Below are 17,647 nucleotides of genomic sequence, written 5' to 3' on the forward strand. Positions count from 1 at the left end.
CGCGCTATCTCAGAGTTATGCTTCAATTTTCTGTTGGTTAATGGATCTAAATTCTTCGTCAAACCAATCTTCGTAATTTTAGCCTGGTTAAGTTTTAAAATGCCTTTAGCCGCTGTATGGATAGTTTCCTTGCATTTGGTCCAGAGTTCTTCTATACTTGGAAGTAGAAGAGATACAAATGTAAATAAAAGAAAATATCTGGCGTAAGTCATAAATGTTTTCTTGTACATGAACTGAGTTGCTATCAACAAGACCTCACAGATACTTCATCTAAGGACTAGCAACCCTAGTGGAATGCTACGTTGCCATGTGATCAATTCCTTTTATAACTTAAACATCACAAAAGGTGAAAGAAATAATAAGTTAGACTTACTCACAATCAATTTAATTTTAAATTGATTGTGAGTAAGTCTAACTTATTATTTCTTTCACCTTTTGAAATGGACTCACACAAGCAACACATTCATGATTTAAACATCACAGTTTTAGAGTATCAAAAATGGAATTCAAAGTTAATCTAACTACATTTAAAGGATTTTTTACCCACAAATTTAGTAGCTTCAAACATGTATATCCAGGTAGCACTGATGATGGAATAGTTATTCCGAAAAAGTTTTATGATGTAGTCCGATAGGGCTTTTATATTAATATACCTTTTATAAAGAAATTTTTTAAATAAAAAATTTTATTAAATAGAGTTTTGGAAGAATTTGAATACCGCCTTGGTTTTTGTAAGGAAGTAAAAGGCATGCAGTTTTAACATTTAATTTAATTGTAAGATGTATTGTGTTACTCAAAATAAAAAATTGTAATAAACATTATATAAACATTGTAATAAAATTGTAATAAACATTTTTTTCAAATTCACGAACTGATTCTATTGAAAAAATAATATAATCGTTCCATTTGATAAAACATCGGTGACTTCATGTACATAAAAATGGTGACGTCATCAATATTTCGAATTATATAAGCCTGTTTGTGTAAAACTTGAGGTTGCTGGTAAAGTGATTAGAATAATAAAAACAAAAAAATTAAAATGCAATATTTTGATTGTGAATAAATTAGCAATTCATTTAACAATCATGAAAATACCTGGCGTAACTCATTAATGTTATCTGTACAAAAAAAACACTTAGAGTTTGTGTTTTGTGTAAAACTAGAGGTCGCTGGTTTAATGAAATTAGATTAATAACGAAGAAAAATGCAATATTTTAATTGTGAATAAATTACAAGAATTAGCTGGCTTTACTTATTGCTGTTATCTGTACAAACAATAGAACTTACCTTTGAAATATTGGTGTATTAATCGTAGTCAGTGGAGTAGAGTTGTATTTGCCCCTCGCGACGTCCGTGACACCGGGGCACGATACGACGTAACCGGTAAACCCAGGATGATTACTATACGCTGTCTCGATAGGAAGTGCGTCTTGAGATGGTCAGAACAATCCTCTGGTCGTTCTTAGGTGGTCTATGGAACAAGTGCTCTCCCATAAATCAGCGCTATTGTATGGCGCTTTTAAATGGCGATAATCTAACTTTATGGTCACTAAAAAATGATACTTTAGTGGTTTCTGCGTTTGCGACGCAATTTTTAAAATAACAAGGAGAAGTCAGATTCTTTGAACTTAAAAACAGACATGTGCTTAAGCAAATTTAACAATGAGATTTTACTGAATAGAAGAAAATAATATCTTTTAAAGTAAAGTAGTTAGAATATACCAATAAATGAGATCATATAGTACAGTAATAAAAGTAAAAAAAATGTAAAATATGAAAGTAAATACTAAATACTTTCCCAAACAGTTTGAATATGTTGTATTAATTTTAGCTAGAGGAGTAAAATAGTGGAGTGGCTGTAAAATCCCATCGAATATGAGAAATGCAGGCATTTTGTTGCAGTTCAAGAAGAACGGAATAAAAACTCTTGATATTAATAAAGAGAGAAACGGACATCCAGAAATATGTCCTTCGGCATAATTCTGTAGAAATAATACCGAGAAAAAACAATTTTATACCTTATTTTATAATATTATAAACATAACCCAGTAACACCAACGCTAATATACATATTCCAGCATATTTATGTTCGCAATTCACTTTGATATCCTTCATATTCAGTTGAATTACACTGCAGTGTTATTTCTACATGAGTTTTGTTATTCTGCAGTTGAATTGAACCATACAAGTCTGGAAAATAACTGTTTGTTTTGTTTATTGCCCCGTTATTGTTCGAGAATGTGTCGGTATGAATGTTTCTCGTTGGGGAAATTTATTTTTGTAGCAAAGGTTTAGAGGGAATTCGAATCACAATAAAAACGTATTGAGGTAATTATTTTTAATAATAAAAGTAATAATTGACGACAATAAAATGCTAATTAAAAATAATAGACATTTAGAAAAATGGTACCTATGTATTCATAATATATAGAGTATATTTGTGGAAAGAATAAATAAAAACTATTTTCTTTTGTTCCATTGACTATGTGAAACGTACTTTTCCAAAGCATTGATACTGCTGCTTAGCTTTTGAAACTCACTAATAACATCTCTTTCCAACTACGTGTTGAATGTATGTATAGCGTTTCCAATCGTCCAATCTCTGATTCCCTTGTCTCTGACATCTTTCATCACTACATTTCTCAATTTTTTTCTTGGCCTTCCTCTTTTTTTTTTGTCCTCAGGTACTCTCTAACCAATATTCTTAACTTGTCTACTACCTTGCATTCTTTCTAGTGGTCCGAGCCATTCTAGTCTACGTTTTTTCACTACTTTTGTTATTGTATGGTTAGCATACAGTTGATACACTTCTACATTAGTTCGTCCATTCATTCTCCCATACTACTTTTTCACCAAACATTCTGCGCAGCATCTTCCTCTCTTATGCTTCTAATCTGTTGTGTATTGTTTTGTTCACATAGTCTATGTTTCGGCAGCATATAGCATTGTGAGTCTAATAATAGTTTTGTATACTCTTATTTTTGTATTACGAAATACACCTTTAGCTTTAATAATTTTGTTTATGGAGGCAGCACATCTGGGCTCTTGGTCAGACTCAAGTTGATTTCAATTTCTTCCTTACATGTCTGATCAATAAGGGTACCTAAGTAAATAATATATTTAGCCACCATCATCATCATCATCATCATTCTGGCTTTACAAACCTGCGTGGGTCCTAGTCTCCTTAAGAATTTCTCTCCAGTCCGTCCCTATCCATCGCCTTTCTCCGCCAAGCAAGTATTCCCATATTTCTCATGTCTTCATCGATGTTATCAAGGAACGTTATTCTGGGTCTTCATCTTCTTCTCTGACCAATGGGTCTATCAAGGAGCGTTTTTCTAGCTTGGTCAGTTTGTTTCATCCGCATTACATGCCCCACCTCACACGTCCTATTTTAATACGTTTTACGATATCAGGTTCCTGGTATATTTTATAAAGCTTGAAGTTGTATCGTCTTCTCCACACTCCATTGTCTCCACGCGTCGTTGCGTGCTTATTTATATATACTTCGTTTTGTTGGTGTTTATTATTAAACCCATTTTTGTAGCTGATACTTTTAATGCTATATACTCCTCTCGTTTATCCACCTTCTCCTATTCTTTAACTGATCCATCCTCCACCTTTAATTTAAAGGAGCCCCTGCAGTTTATTCCTTTTTTGGTCAACATTTCCATGTGCTTGGATTTATTAATATTAACTTTCAGTCCCATTTTAAAGCTTTCCCGAGTCAGTGTTTTTGCTATACTTGCCAGTTCTTTTCCATTTCTGGCAATGAGAACCACATAAGCAGCGTACATCATCATATGTGTCGTCCAAGGCGTGCTTACAATAATAACATAACAATAACATTTCTTACTTATCTGCCTTTAGCTAATTAAGTAGCGCAAATAAGCTAATTAAATCTAAAAAGTTTATTAAGAATTATTAAAATAACTGAGTTTTGATAAAGCTGCTTAGCTGTTTTAGTTTCCTATGTATGAATAAACAACTAAGAATACTTTTTCAATATAACTTTGTCCTTGTTTGTATTAACTTCTCTATTTCAGTTCCATCGATTCAGCTTTTCAGATTATGCAATATCATAACCTTCTTATCGGTGAATTCACACTCCCACAATTGCCACGACCTTTTTTCTTACAACGTAACTTCTTTTTTACTGCTTAGTTCAGGAAAAACACGTTAATCTCTGGCACCTTGTCCTAAGACCTTTGTACCATACCCTGTTTTTTCATTAAACACCCAATAAGTTCTGTTGCCTCAATTCTGGTCTGGTAGTCTAGTTTATTCACCTTCCCTTTTTTGTGTAGGGGTTTGGTTAAACGATAATGTCTAGTCACTATTTCGGTGACCGTTTTAGTCTCTCGTTTTTTGAGGCCTACAAAGGTTTCTCCCGTAGCTTGTTTTGATAAAAAATCTGCTCGTTCATTCCTATACACCCCTTCATAACCCGGCACTTGTTTTGTATTCCCCAATAACAACAGAATGGAATGCAACAATTTGACTTTTTTATTATCTGATACTCGACTATAATAATAACTATAATAATTAATTGATTTTTCTAATTGATAGTGTTTTGCGCCTATGACCGGTTGAATAGTAGAGGTAAAAGTAAACCGTAATTTTTACTATAACAAAAACAAAACTTCATTTTTTATTTTCAAAATTCTACCAACATACAGCATGATTTCTTCTTATTTAATATTTTAACATTCTTTGTATCGAGAACTATGACTTCAATCCTTCTTGTCTCCTTATTCTCTTGTCGAAATATATAGTAATAAGAAAGATTGACTAGTACAACAACAACACGTTATTGCCCTTGTTTGCCCCATAAACATAATAACGATGCAACGTCTCGTTGTCAGCGCCGCACATTCATCATCAGTAATGATGGCAGCGATGGATGAAATGTTAGCTTTATCGATATCTTGACTGATTTGTCCGAGTTGTTTGCCGCAACTGAAGGAGCGTTTGTCTTTGCTCAGATATCCCTCCCTTATTTGTTGATGGATTTGATAACTCTTGAATCGACGTGTACATACAGGAAATTTCGCAAATATTTGTTTACGATCGGATGGAAAATTAATGCCGTGATTTAGAGGATGTTTTTGTGAAAATATTAAGTGATTAAAATATTAACTTCGCTATAAAGCTATAATACATTATCTTTCTTCTTCTTTAAGTGCCTTCTCCCGATAGGAGGTTGGATATCATCATCATTATCTTTACTCTATCTACTGCTGCTCTGAAGAGTTCTATAGAACTGCATTTAAACCAGTCCCTTAAATTCTTCAACCATGATACTCTCCTCTCAGAGAATTGTTTTGTTTACACTTTGATAAATGCCTTCTTCTTTATTTTTAAATATCCAATTTCATTGACTTACATCCTACAAGATCTTATGTTGGTTTTATAATAGTTTTCTGTTTCATTGGGATTTTTCGGACACATACCATTCTTTTCCGTCAAAGTCATCTAGCCTACTTTATCTATACTGTATACTTCACCAAATATTTCTCTATCGTTATGTAATACTAGTACTAAATAAAACTATTATATTTTAACATAATTTCCCATCCAAAGTTTTCATCTTATTTGTACTTCCATCGCCATCTTCAATTACATATTGTAGATACAATATTTCAGTTTCAGTTTTTGTTCTAATTCAAAGGATTTTATATTGGAAATTTTTAATTATCTTTTGCATTGACCTCCGCTTTAATTCTACTCACACGTGAAATTTCTCACTTTCTCTTACATTTCTAACACTAGTTATTCTTGAAGTTTTTTCTTATTCGTTCCCCTTTAGAGATACTGAAACCTGAGTTACAGGTTTCCTCAAGGTCAACATTTCTCTGTTCGTATATTGCTCCATTCTTGATCGAATTTCTGATTCTGGATTTAGATCTTCAGTAATTCAGACTCCAGAAGTATTTCATTTTTACTACTTGTTCAGCATCTTCATCTGTATCCTTGTTATGACTTTATCCATCTTAATGATCTTGGTTTTGTTTTCTTTATATTTCATGTTAAACCACACTGTTCCCCAGAATTTCAAATTCTGTTTAGTAGCGCCTGTAGGTCTTTTCAACGATAATAACTGTATCGCCGGAATAACGAATGTTATTTATAGTTTCACCATTTATCTTGATCCCTTCTGTATAGTTTCAAGTGCTTGTGTAAATAAATCTTCGGAGTATATATATATACACTAGTGGCCAAAATTCTGGAAACTTTACAAAAATTTTAGTTTTGTTATCAGCATTCTTCTTTTTCACAACACTTATGTTATTTATAAGTTTATCTATAATTTTATTGCACCGTTTTATGCTTCTACTTAATATTTAACATCTATTTAAAAAAAACACTCTAAAAATTTAAAAACAAATAAAACAACAGCTGTTATCTATTAGTAGATAAATTTAAAAAAAATGGTGTGCAACGGTTATTATCAAGAAAATTGGTATTTGGTGGGATAACCTTTATTTTTTAGGACAGACTCGATTCTGCGAGGCGTGGAGTTCACGAGATGAGCCAAATTTTCTGGTATAATAACTCTAAACCAGGTTTGAATAATGACAGGCCAAGACACGAGAGCAACGTTATAGTTTCTCAACCGTTCTATGTAAGTCTTCGCCGTATGACAAGGCGCTCCATCCCGCTGGAAGATGCATTGTTGGGAATCCCCTTAAAACAAATCTCTGATAGTCGGCAGCAGTTTGGCTTGCAGCATCTCTTCCTGATATTTTTTTGCATTAATATTGCCCTCTATTACTGCTAAACGTTAAACTTAATTAGTGTCATACAAGCCCATACCATGACACTCACAGGACGCTTCATAGTGACCTTAGCACACTGGGGCAAAAGGTCTTCCCCGGTCGGCGGTGAACAAACTTCACTCCGTCACTTCCGAAGATCAAGATTCTGGTTTTATCACTCCAAATTACCTTACTCCACTGTTCTTCTGTCCATCATCTGTGTATCAATGCGTTTTTGCCTCTGTTTTTTGTTCACAAATGGCTTCGTTTTAGGAGTTAGTGCTGGCAATCCATTTTCACACAACTTTCTTCTGATAGTGCGGTCCGATATTTGTAAGCCAGTTGATTTGGCAATAACATTAATTTCTTTTGCGGATCTGCGACGATCTTCTAAAGAAAGTCGGCATATTCTACGCTCATCGTATTTACTAACTTTCGGTTTCCTGCATGTTTTTGTTGCTGATATTGTCATTCTAGCATTATAATAACGTTTACAAACTTTCATCACACCTGATTTTGTGGCGCCACCACCCAATTTGTTTGCTATTTCTTGATATGTGTAACCTTCTTCTAGAACGATAATTACTTTGGCTCTCTTTCCTGGCGATCAGTTAAGATGTTTTGGGTTTCTTGGTGTCATTTTCGTTGAACCAACACTGATGTATTCCTCTCCGACAATTAAACAATATCACCTTAGTAACAACTACCTCAAGTCACTTATAAACACTGGAGTCGCACGAAACTATACTAAACGCTTTCAACTGGGCGTTGACTGACTAATAAAACCCTGACACAATACAGTATTGCCAATGTTGCCAATCACAAATCTCGAATTTTCGGGTTCTAGAATCTAGGTTTTTATTTCTATATTTTCTTATTTGTTTCATGATTTCCAGTAGTTCCAAAGGTATGCGGCTTTCTTCTTTCTTTTGTAGGTTTTGTTCTATGTGTTTATAACAGCTTTGCTCCACATAATGTTCACATTCTCAGTGTTTTTCATTTCTAATGTTATGATTTTCATTTCTTTATTTGTACGAGTTGCATGTTCAGTTCAGCATGTGTTTCGTTTATCCTAAGCAACTGTATTTTGCCAATCTTTAATTGAGAGAGGAAATATGTCAAGGGACACAAAATGCAAACTTTATTAAAGGATAATACGCCCAAAGCCCAAAGCTGCGATACAGGAACATCCGCAATGACGACGCAAAATTAGCTGATATGAAAGTTTGAAAGATCAGTATCGGGGACGTTTTATGGCGGAGTTAAAGAATACGATTCATGGGGAGAGCAAGATAATTTTGAACTTTATAGATTTTTAGTAAGGTCAATTTTGTTAAAGCCATAAAAATATACCGCCTAAGATAGGTGGGTCACGTGATGCTGATGTATGGAAGTGACCTTAAGCTAAGATGCTAAACAAGCCTATCGAAGGGAAAAACTGGTGACGATCTAGACGCTTAGATATTTAGACGATATAGAGGTTTTGAGTGAGTTTGGAATGAGTGACTGGAGAAAATAGGCTTTCGACATGAAAGGATGAAAGGATGTTTTGAGGTAAGCCAAGGCTTACGAGGCTGTAGCCTGATGTAATGATTTTTTTTGCACTACATTGAATATGTCTTCCTTCCCTCCCTTTTAATCTCACAGTCATCGCTGATCTCGCTTCCACTTTGACAATCTTATACATAAGTGGTGGTTAATCATCAGTATTACATTATAACAATATGTGAAAAATTTTATAAAACGTATTTTTTATTCGGAAACAAATCCTTGAACGTTTAAACAAGCATTTTTTGTTACACCATTGTTACCATTGTTCTTCTTCCTTCTTGTATGTAGGCTTTAAGGACGCGCTATCTCAGAGTATTAGCCTCCTAAATTGTTAAAATTATCGCACCATGTTTTTCTTGGCCTGCCAATACCTCTTTGTCCAATTGGGTTCTTATCTCGTACTATTCGTACTATCCTATCCTCTGCCATTCTATTAATGTGTTCGTTCCACTCCTCCCATCCCATTCCGTTTTGTCACCCATCCATTTATGTCTTCTATATTGCATGCTTTTATGTTTTCGCTTCTCTTCCTATCCAACAGACTTTTTCTTGATATTCGTCAAAGTATTTTCATCTCTGTGGTTTCTAGTAGTGGTCTCGTTTTAGATGTGTCAGGTCTTGTCCCCGCTGTGTATGTTAATATAGGTCTAATTTCTGCTTTATAGTTTCTTGTTTTTGTGTATTGTCTTAGGTGTTTGTTCTTCCAGATTGTGTCATTAAGAGATCCCGCCGCTTTACTTGCTTTTAAGCTTTTTTGTCGTACTTCTTCTTCAACACCTCCGTAACTAGCTATATCTATTCCCAGATATCTAAACCTTGCTTCCTGATTTATTATTTTCCCAGTAGATATTGCGGCACTTGGCGCTGGGAAAATTTTACCGACCGTGGGAAAAAGCGGCATCCTTTGATGTTTGCACCTGCTCAGGTGTTCGGGTGACATCACGCTTACTGACAAGTCGAATCATTTTTTCTTTTCCTTTCTTTCCTCTTCTTCTTTTTCTTTCGCTAATCTGTTCATCTCATGTTACCTTCTTCTATTCACTAATTGAACGTTCACTGCTTGACAGGGGAACTCAATATTTTATACACTGTTACATATAAGCTTTCGTTCTTTCGTCTAGTGCTCGACACATATTTTTTCGCCCAGTACTCTACATAGGTCTACGATTCTTTCCTCCAGTGCTATACATAGGTCTACGATTGTTTCCTCCAATGCTTTATACAGGTCTTCTTTTTTTTTGTCCACGGCTAGACACAGATCTTGTCGCAAATCATCAAAGTGGTGTCCCACTGCCCAAATTAGATAACCAATATTTTCTTCTTTTCGTCCGTTGTCTACTTTTATATTTAGATGCTGATATATACAAGGTAAGGTGAGAAAACACAATTCATGTTACAGTGATAGTGGGGATATGATCACAGACGGTTCTTCGATAACCATCAGACAACAATTCCCCGATGCATATTAAAACATACAGAGAACACTTTACGTACTCAACTCAATAAGTGACAGCCCGGTTTGTAAGCGAGTCTGACAGACACCCTAAGTTTACAGTACTACTCCCACAATGTGGTACCTGGCGTGTTTCTGTGCGGCAAAAGTGGACCATCCGTTTATACTATAAAGGGGCCACCAAATATTCAACGTTGAAATGTGATATAATGTATCAATATGATCAATTATTAAAGAATAGTGACCAAAACTCTTGCGAGTTGCATACTATATTTTATCTACGATCATAAGTTAATTATTTTAAAAAATCCAGAGTATATAATATACAGAAGAAATTTAAACGGACAGTTTGAACAAAAATTCAGTCTTATCAGCAGTCAGTACGGAGAAGGTGCTACTGACAGAAAATGATATTAAAATGGTAGGTAAGCGAAGGAATGAAATTGAGTGAATATATTATGAAAAAAAAAAACATATATTGAAGGCAAACGTAACCAATTCGGTTCGAACAAATTTTGTTCTTAACAGCATCCACCGCTAGTCGGTACGGTTACACGACCGCCGGAAGAGGTTTTGTTAGTATGGGACAAACAGTCAGTATGAAAGCGAAATGATTGTCTTTTTTCCATCACACACTTAAATAAACATTTTTATTGATTTTATTAGAAGATACTTAAACTGAAAACTAAACTCCTGTTGGGTAACTGGCCATTAAAAACATACTTAAAAATTAACTCAGGAAAGCAGACCATTAAGATTTGTCGATCGATTTTCTTATTATTATTTTAGGTGACAACACGAACACTAGATCCTAATTTAATAAGATCGGTTCATAATTCGCCAATGGTCCATATCACATATCTTTGTGAATATTAAGTTTCAGTAGATGTTTTTTACGATCTAATGCTAGACAACTTTGTTACATTTTATTAAAAAGATGGCAACATGAACACTAAATCCTAATTGAATAAGATCGGTTCCTAATTTGCCAGTGGTCCACATCAAATATCTTTGTGAATAATATGTTTTAGTAGACGTCTTTTTACAATCTGAGGCTAGACAACTTTTTTTTACAATTTAGTAAAAAAGTGGCAGCACGAACACTAGATCCTAATTTAATAAGATCGGTTCATAATTCGCCAGTGGTCCATATCAGATATCTTTTGTGAATAATATGTTTTAGTAGACGTCTTTTTACAATCTGAGGCTAGACAAATTTTTTTTACAATTCAGTAAAAAAGTGGCAACACGAACACTAGATCCTAATTTAATAAGATCGGTTCATAATTCGCCAGTGGTCCATATCAGATATCTTTGTGAATAATATGTTTTAGTAGACGTCTTTTTACAATTTGAGGCTAGACAACTTTTTTGTTACATTTTATTAAAAAAAGTGACAACACGAGCACTAGATCCTAATTTAATAAGATCGGTTCATAATTCACCAGTAATCCATATCAGATATCTTTTGTGAATAATATGTTTCAGTAGACGTCTTTTACGATCTGATGCTAGACAACTTTTTTTACATTTTTATCAGATAAAAACGTAACAACTCGAACACTAGATCCTAATTTAATAAGATCGGTTGATAATTCGCCAATGGTCCATATCAGATATCTTTGTGAATAATATGTTTCAGTAGACATCTTTTACGATCTAATGCTAGACAACTCTTTGTTACGTTTTTATCAGAAAAATATGGCAACACGAACACTAGATCCTAATTTAATAAGATCGGTTCATAATTCGCCAATGGTCCATATCAGATATCTTTGTGAATAATATGTTTCAGTAGACGTCTTTACGATCTGATGCTAGACATATTTTTGTTACATTTTTATTAGAAAAAGGTGGCAACAGGAACATTTGATCTTAATTTATTAAGATCAGTTCATAATTCACCAGTAGTCGCTAACGGATATCTTTTGGTAGTCTTAACATCTTCTAAAACTTAATGAACAAATTTTATGATATTTAACCCTAATATGCTATACATCGTTTTAAGATCTTTAAATTAATCAGTAACTCATAACAGATACCTGGTAACGTTGTTTTACTATAAAAATTTTAAAAGCCAACTACAATATGTGATAGAAAAACAGACAACCAAATAGACGCTGGATAATAGAGAACGGAAAACTAATTTATGAAAAATTCTTAAAAGACACATTTAATACTAATATAAAATATGTACATATAACTAAATAATAAAAAGCCGTGTATTAAAACTACAATAATCAATAATATTAACACTATAAATAAATTTATACATATTTTTAAATTTTCATTTTCTTATAACCAAAAGGAACGGAACTAAAATCTTCTAAAAATTTTCTTTTTGTAGAATGTGGTCGATAATTTTTATGGATTTCCTGTGTTATGACTTGATGTTCTGTTGTTCGTCTAACTTGTTTACTTATGATTTTAATACCTTCCGACTTTACAAGTACCATCTTTTTAATAGTATCAAAATTAATTAATTGCGAGTTTAAATAATTAAGGGAAATTCCCTTAACTTTGCAACAAAATTTTTCGTCACCATTAGGAAGTATGTATTTATAAGCATAATTTTTGGGGCCTCCAGAAACGAACTCCGAAATATGACCACCACTTAGCTCATCAGTTAAATCACCAATACAGTCACCGGTAGGAAGATCAGGCAGACCGTCTCTGGAAATGTACACAATTGAATCGGTATCATAATATAAAGTACGCTCGCCCACCATGTCTAAATAGGAATACAGTTTGAGGCGGGCTAGAGCCGTAACGTATGAGGCCAGAACGACGTTTACAGTGGAAGACATTGAAAATGCTTCTTCCACATACTCCCACGTAACAACCAGTGTTTCCTCGTTTACAGGAACCACAGTATTTACATAGATCGAGGGATTAATCATCATAGCAAAGAATTCTTTAGGATTGTTTACAATAGAAGTTTTGGGAAGATTTTCTCGCTGTGCAAATTTACCCCAGAACGAATTAAGCATTAATTTAGCTAACGATCTAAGGCCAGGATTCGCCGTTATTTCGGTAAACTCTAACCGAACGTCTTCTATCTGGAGAAACTGTTCGATGTATCGGTTTTTTTCTTCGGCTGTTACACAACCACGGGGCCATCCTGAAGCTTGCTGCTTGATTTTGATGAATTTATTCATCATGTCGGAAAAGAGACCATTTTGATGTTTTGACAATTCACGGGTTTCGTACGACCAGATTTCGTAGGTCTCAACTATTTTGTAACCCTTTTCCAAAGCTTTTACAACTTCTTCAATTACCCATGTTCCTGTAAGTGACTTCTGTTCGTCGGAATGCTGACATTCTCCTTGCATAAAGTCCTCGCTGCATTTACGACAAAGAACAAACATGCATTTATTGTTTATTTTTGCGGGTAGAACAGGATGATAAAGGTTTGAGGGAGGAAGTACTTTACACTTTATTAAACCAGATACTCGTGATAAATCTATATGCCGGCATTCATCTCCTACAAAAATTTTAGGATGACCTAGAGGAAATTTTCCACGCTTACATACCCAAGGGTATAGGGAACAAACATCGACATATTTAATCTTTTCATTTTCTTGAGCCTTATAATACTCCACGGTGTTACCAGTACGACCACCATACAAAGCATCCCTAGCATTTATAGGTTGAGTTCTCATTAAGGGGTGATCCTCAGTAAATGATTTTATCTCAGGCGTCATAGATTTTCTGAAGGCACACTCCCAGATTTCAACGACTTCATATCCCAGAGATTTTAGATATTGATTTTTGGCAGCAGTTCTGTCATAACGATTTTCCATGCAGTGTGAAGGATCGTCATGAAGAGGAGCCAATCTGTTTTCGGGATAACATTGGGGACAACCATGATAGTAACAACCCTGAAATTCAAACACGATATTTTCGTAAAGACCATCCACTTTACAAGTATTAATAACAGCCTCAAATCCTCGTGCAGCATGCTGTATTTTAATATTACGCTGTTTCTCTTCCCAAAGTAGCCACTGCAGAGCTATTTTTGACTGATTATCTTTAAAACGATAACCACCTTTAGGAATAAGACCTATTGTGTCAGATTGTAGAAAATTTCGCCTAAATACTTTACTACAAGTCGAGGCTACGGTAGTAGCTTCCATAAAAGGACAGACATTTGACGTATTCAATAATTGTTTCCTAAATGTAAGACAAGCCTGTGTTAATATCATGACATCGGAAATACAATAGTCAACGATCTCTTTCTGAAAATCAAAAACATAACCGTTAGCAACTTTAGCAGTATGCCAATTTATTAACTTATCACGTGCATCCTTCTTCAAATTATCGATATCATAGAATTTTAGAGAAGGTATAGGTCCGAGATAAGATTGATTTTCCCCTTTATTAAACAAATGTGGGAAATAGCCCTTTTTTAACTCTGTTAAACCAAAAGCTTTTGGTAAAGCTGACAAGGCCATAGGAAAATAATTAAGACTGTCGAGAAAACGGACATTCCCAACACTCATCGAAACTAACTTCGTACCCCGCATGATAAGATCAGGGGTTAAATCGGTCTTTGTGAGGATGTAATTCAACACGAACTGATTATCGAAACCCCCTCCGTTATGTGCCAAAACGACAACATTCTTAAATTTTTTCCTAATTTGAAAAACATATTCAATAAAAATAGAAATAACATTTTCGTTTAAAACATTTAGACGAAAACCGCATGTTTGACAAAACTGTAATTTTTCTTCCTGAAGACAATTGTAACATCGCTGACTAAATACACAGAGATTTGGTTCTTGAAGAAGTGAACCATCTAGCAATATTTTTTCCTGACGAGTCTCAAGATCATAAAAAATGAACAAAAAATCTTTTGAGGGAGGTTTACCAGAATCAGGCTGCATGTAACAAAGATGATCTGATGGGTAATTTTTACCACAAGTTTTACAGAAGATCTCCCCACAGATATGACTTTTAGTGTAGATTTTGTAACATTGCTTACACCTTTTAATTTTGTCACATATGTCGTTAATGTGAACGTTGAAACATACCTCACCATAAAAGTCCCGGCCGCATTTATCGCAGGGAACTTTAACAGCTTCTTTGGAACAAGCTGGTGAACGACGACATGCAAAGCACGTATCAACGCAGCTGTGTCCGTCTTTATGGTCGTAGGGTTGATAACATTTATCACAGAAATACGTACTGATAAACGCACTGGTCAGTGGACCGAATTACATTAAAATGACCTTTATGAAAGAGAAGGTTTAATTTTGGTCCGTAAGTGTGCCCCTCATAAATGACATCACGTCCCTTAGTTCCATATCTATAGACCACAATCTTATAGTCTGTTAGATATGCCTGAAACTGTTGCAACTCAGGAATTCCAGCTCCCTCACTAGGAATAACAACACCAGACCTATCTATTAACTGCAATGCTCTTTCCCGTTGTATTTTCCCTCTATCGCGACATATTTTTGTAAGTTCAGGGTCTTTGTCAACGTAAGCTTTGGCTACAACCAAAGCGTATGCAAGACATAGGTTATCGTTGTTTTTAATAACAACAATTCCTCGCCGTTTAGAACACTCCTCTTTAAATGAATTGTACTTACGACCTCTACCCTTTCCAGTAGGCATTTTTACGGTAGTAATACCAAGACAAAACGTTTCGGTGTTTAAACCGGTGCTGTTGCTCTGATATATGGAACTTATGTGGTTCCATATATCGTCAACTGTCACCTCTGAGGCTGGTTTTAACCTCATCCATCCCTGACCTCTAACGAAATCCTTGGAGCAAAAAGTGAAACCGACCTGATCATGTGGCAAAATATTTACAGTACCCTTTCGAACAATATCCTCGATGGCCTTTTTAATCCAACTTACGGGTTCCTCACCTGGCGGTACATCCTTAATTTTAAATTCCAGAGTTCGTCCCTGGACACCAAATTTACGGATTTTTGTGGTTTGATCTCTGACAATTAAAAACTTTTCCATTTTACGTATAATAAACTTATAAATTATTGTAAAATCAAAAAAATCAAAAAGTCAAATTTTTCAAAAAAAATTATTATACTCACCAAAGTACGTCTGAACACTAGAAATATCTGGAACAGACTAAATAAAATACTTTAACGTAGGGTATAAGGTAGACTTCTAGCTGGACGGAAAACTGAACGATAATTCCAAAGGCCCCAAAAAGGTTTAGATTTATGTAAAAATGTGTAAGAATCAATCTAAAAGAGTAGATCTGTTTAAATTTATAAATTTGGTTACACCTTAAAAGTGGGTAACAGTGCTACACAAAACCAAACATGAAAGTAGTGGAATAAGCGTTGTATTAATAAAAAAAAAACTATACCTCACTTGATCGTTTATTGTAGCGGCCACAATGCCTAAACCGTGCGATTGAAGAACGGCGTGAGATTGTCAGGATGTACTGCAGAAGTTAAAAACATGTGTGAAGTATGCAATATACACGCGCTATCTCAGAGTTGAAGTAAAAAGCACATCAAAAAAAAAATTGTAAAGATATTAAATACTATGGACTTAATATAAATGTCATATGCTATAAATATCACAAAAAAAATTATGAGCGAGAAAGAAGCCATTTATAACATGTTGCTAAAAGCTTTGAAAAAGGTTCAAAGTTCAAACTTTCCCGAATTATGTAATTTTAAATAATTCGTTAACAATTTATAATAAAAATACTAAAAAGTAACCTTTTGTAAAATATATGTAAGCATCAACACAGAACCCGGCACTAATAACATTAGGTCAAAATCGGGGTAAATGGATACCGTTTACCACTAAATTCTGGTCTATTAGTTATAAGGCATTTAAGAAATAGCAGTATCAATACGACAAAACTTGGTCCAGTATGAAATTTATGGTAAAATTACGGGGCGGTTTGTATTTATAAACAATTTAAAAAATTTAAGAGAAGGTGCATGTAAGAAGGAAAAGAGCTTTCCCAAAAAGTTTATTTATAGTGATTGTTAGAATTAATTCGGAAGTTTTAATTTGGTATCTTTTCTACTTAGAATTTATTTATTGGGAACAATTATTTACACAAGTAACACATCTCGAGAAAATTTATAAATGGACACTTTCGATAACCCTTAAAATATATATTTACACAAGATTTTTCGCATTTAATATTTTTGCGGTTGTAGTGTATATTTCAATAGATATAAAGGACAAAAACGTTTATCATGTATAACAAAGTTGTAAACGCACAGTAAAAAAATTGTCAAACTTTTCCGAAATAAAAGAAAAATTAATAAAAGTATAGTATTTCTTGAAGATATATTTAAAAGATTCGTAGCTTACTTGAAAAATGTTAAGATTTTTCACTAATATTTTCTATTTTTAAATTTGTTTATCTATACATACCAATAAAAAACTGCATATATTTTAAAAACTATAACGATTTACCTTATGAACTCCCTAATAACTGTTAAGTAACCACATATACAATAAAATATATTTTTTAAACCTACAAAACAAGCAAATTTTCATGTGTGATATCATACAGCAAAATTAAAATACATTTACCGATTTACAAGAAATTAATCAACAGTTTGAATTTTTAAATTAAATCTTATTTGTGTAACCTGCCTTCATCAATTTGACACATTTGTAAAGAAATCACTATAAGGTAAAAAGTAAATGGCCTATAAATCAAATATATACACTTTGTAATACCTGTGACAAGATTTTCTCATCTCTGAGGTAAAACAGTTAAGTAGCATAAACGCCTAATTTAATTACGAATATTTATAAAAATCACGTTTTAATACAGTTAAACTAAATATATTTAACTGTCTCTGAATAACTTATTATTTTGTGACATGCATGGCCCTAACAACCCTATTATGCAATTTCGAAAGGGTTAAGACAGCTT

At 33.9% G+C, this 17,647-nt stretch overlaps 1 protein-coding gene across 5 annotated transcripts in view; it reads right to left on the minus strand.

Moving 5' to 3' along the window:
* Ufd4 (ubiquitin fusion-degradation 4-like) overlaps positions 1–17,647 on the minus strand; it is a 165,112-nt gene that overhangs the window by 15,797 nt on the left and 131,668 nt on the right. The gene's annotated exons all lie outside the window — the stretch shown is intronic.

This window comes from Diabrotica undecimpunctata, chromosome 6, assembly GCF_040954645.1.
Source record: "Diabrotica undecimpunctata isolate CICGRU chromosome 6, icDiaUnde3, whole genome shotgun sequence".
Lineage (NCBI taxonomy): Eukaryota > Metazoa > Arthropoda > Insecta > Coleoptera > Chrysomelidae > Diabrotica > Diabrotica undecimpunctata.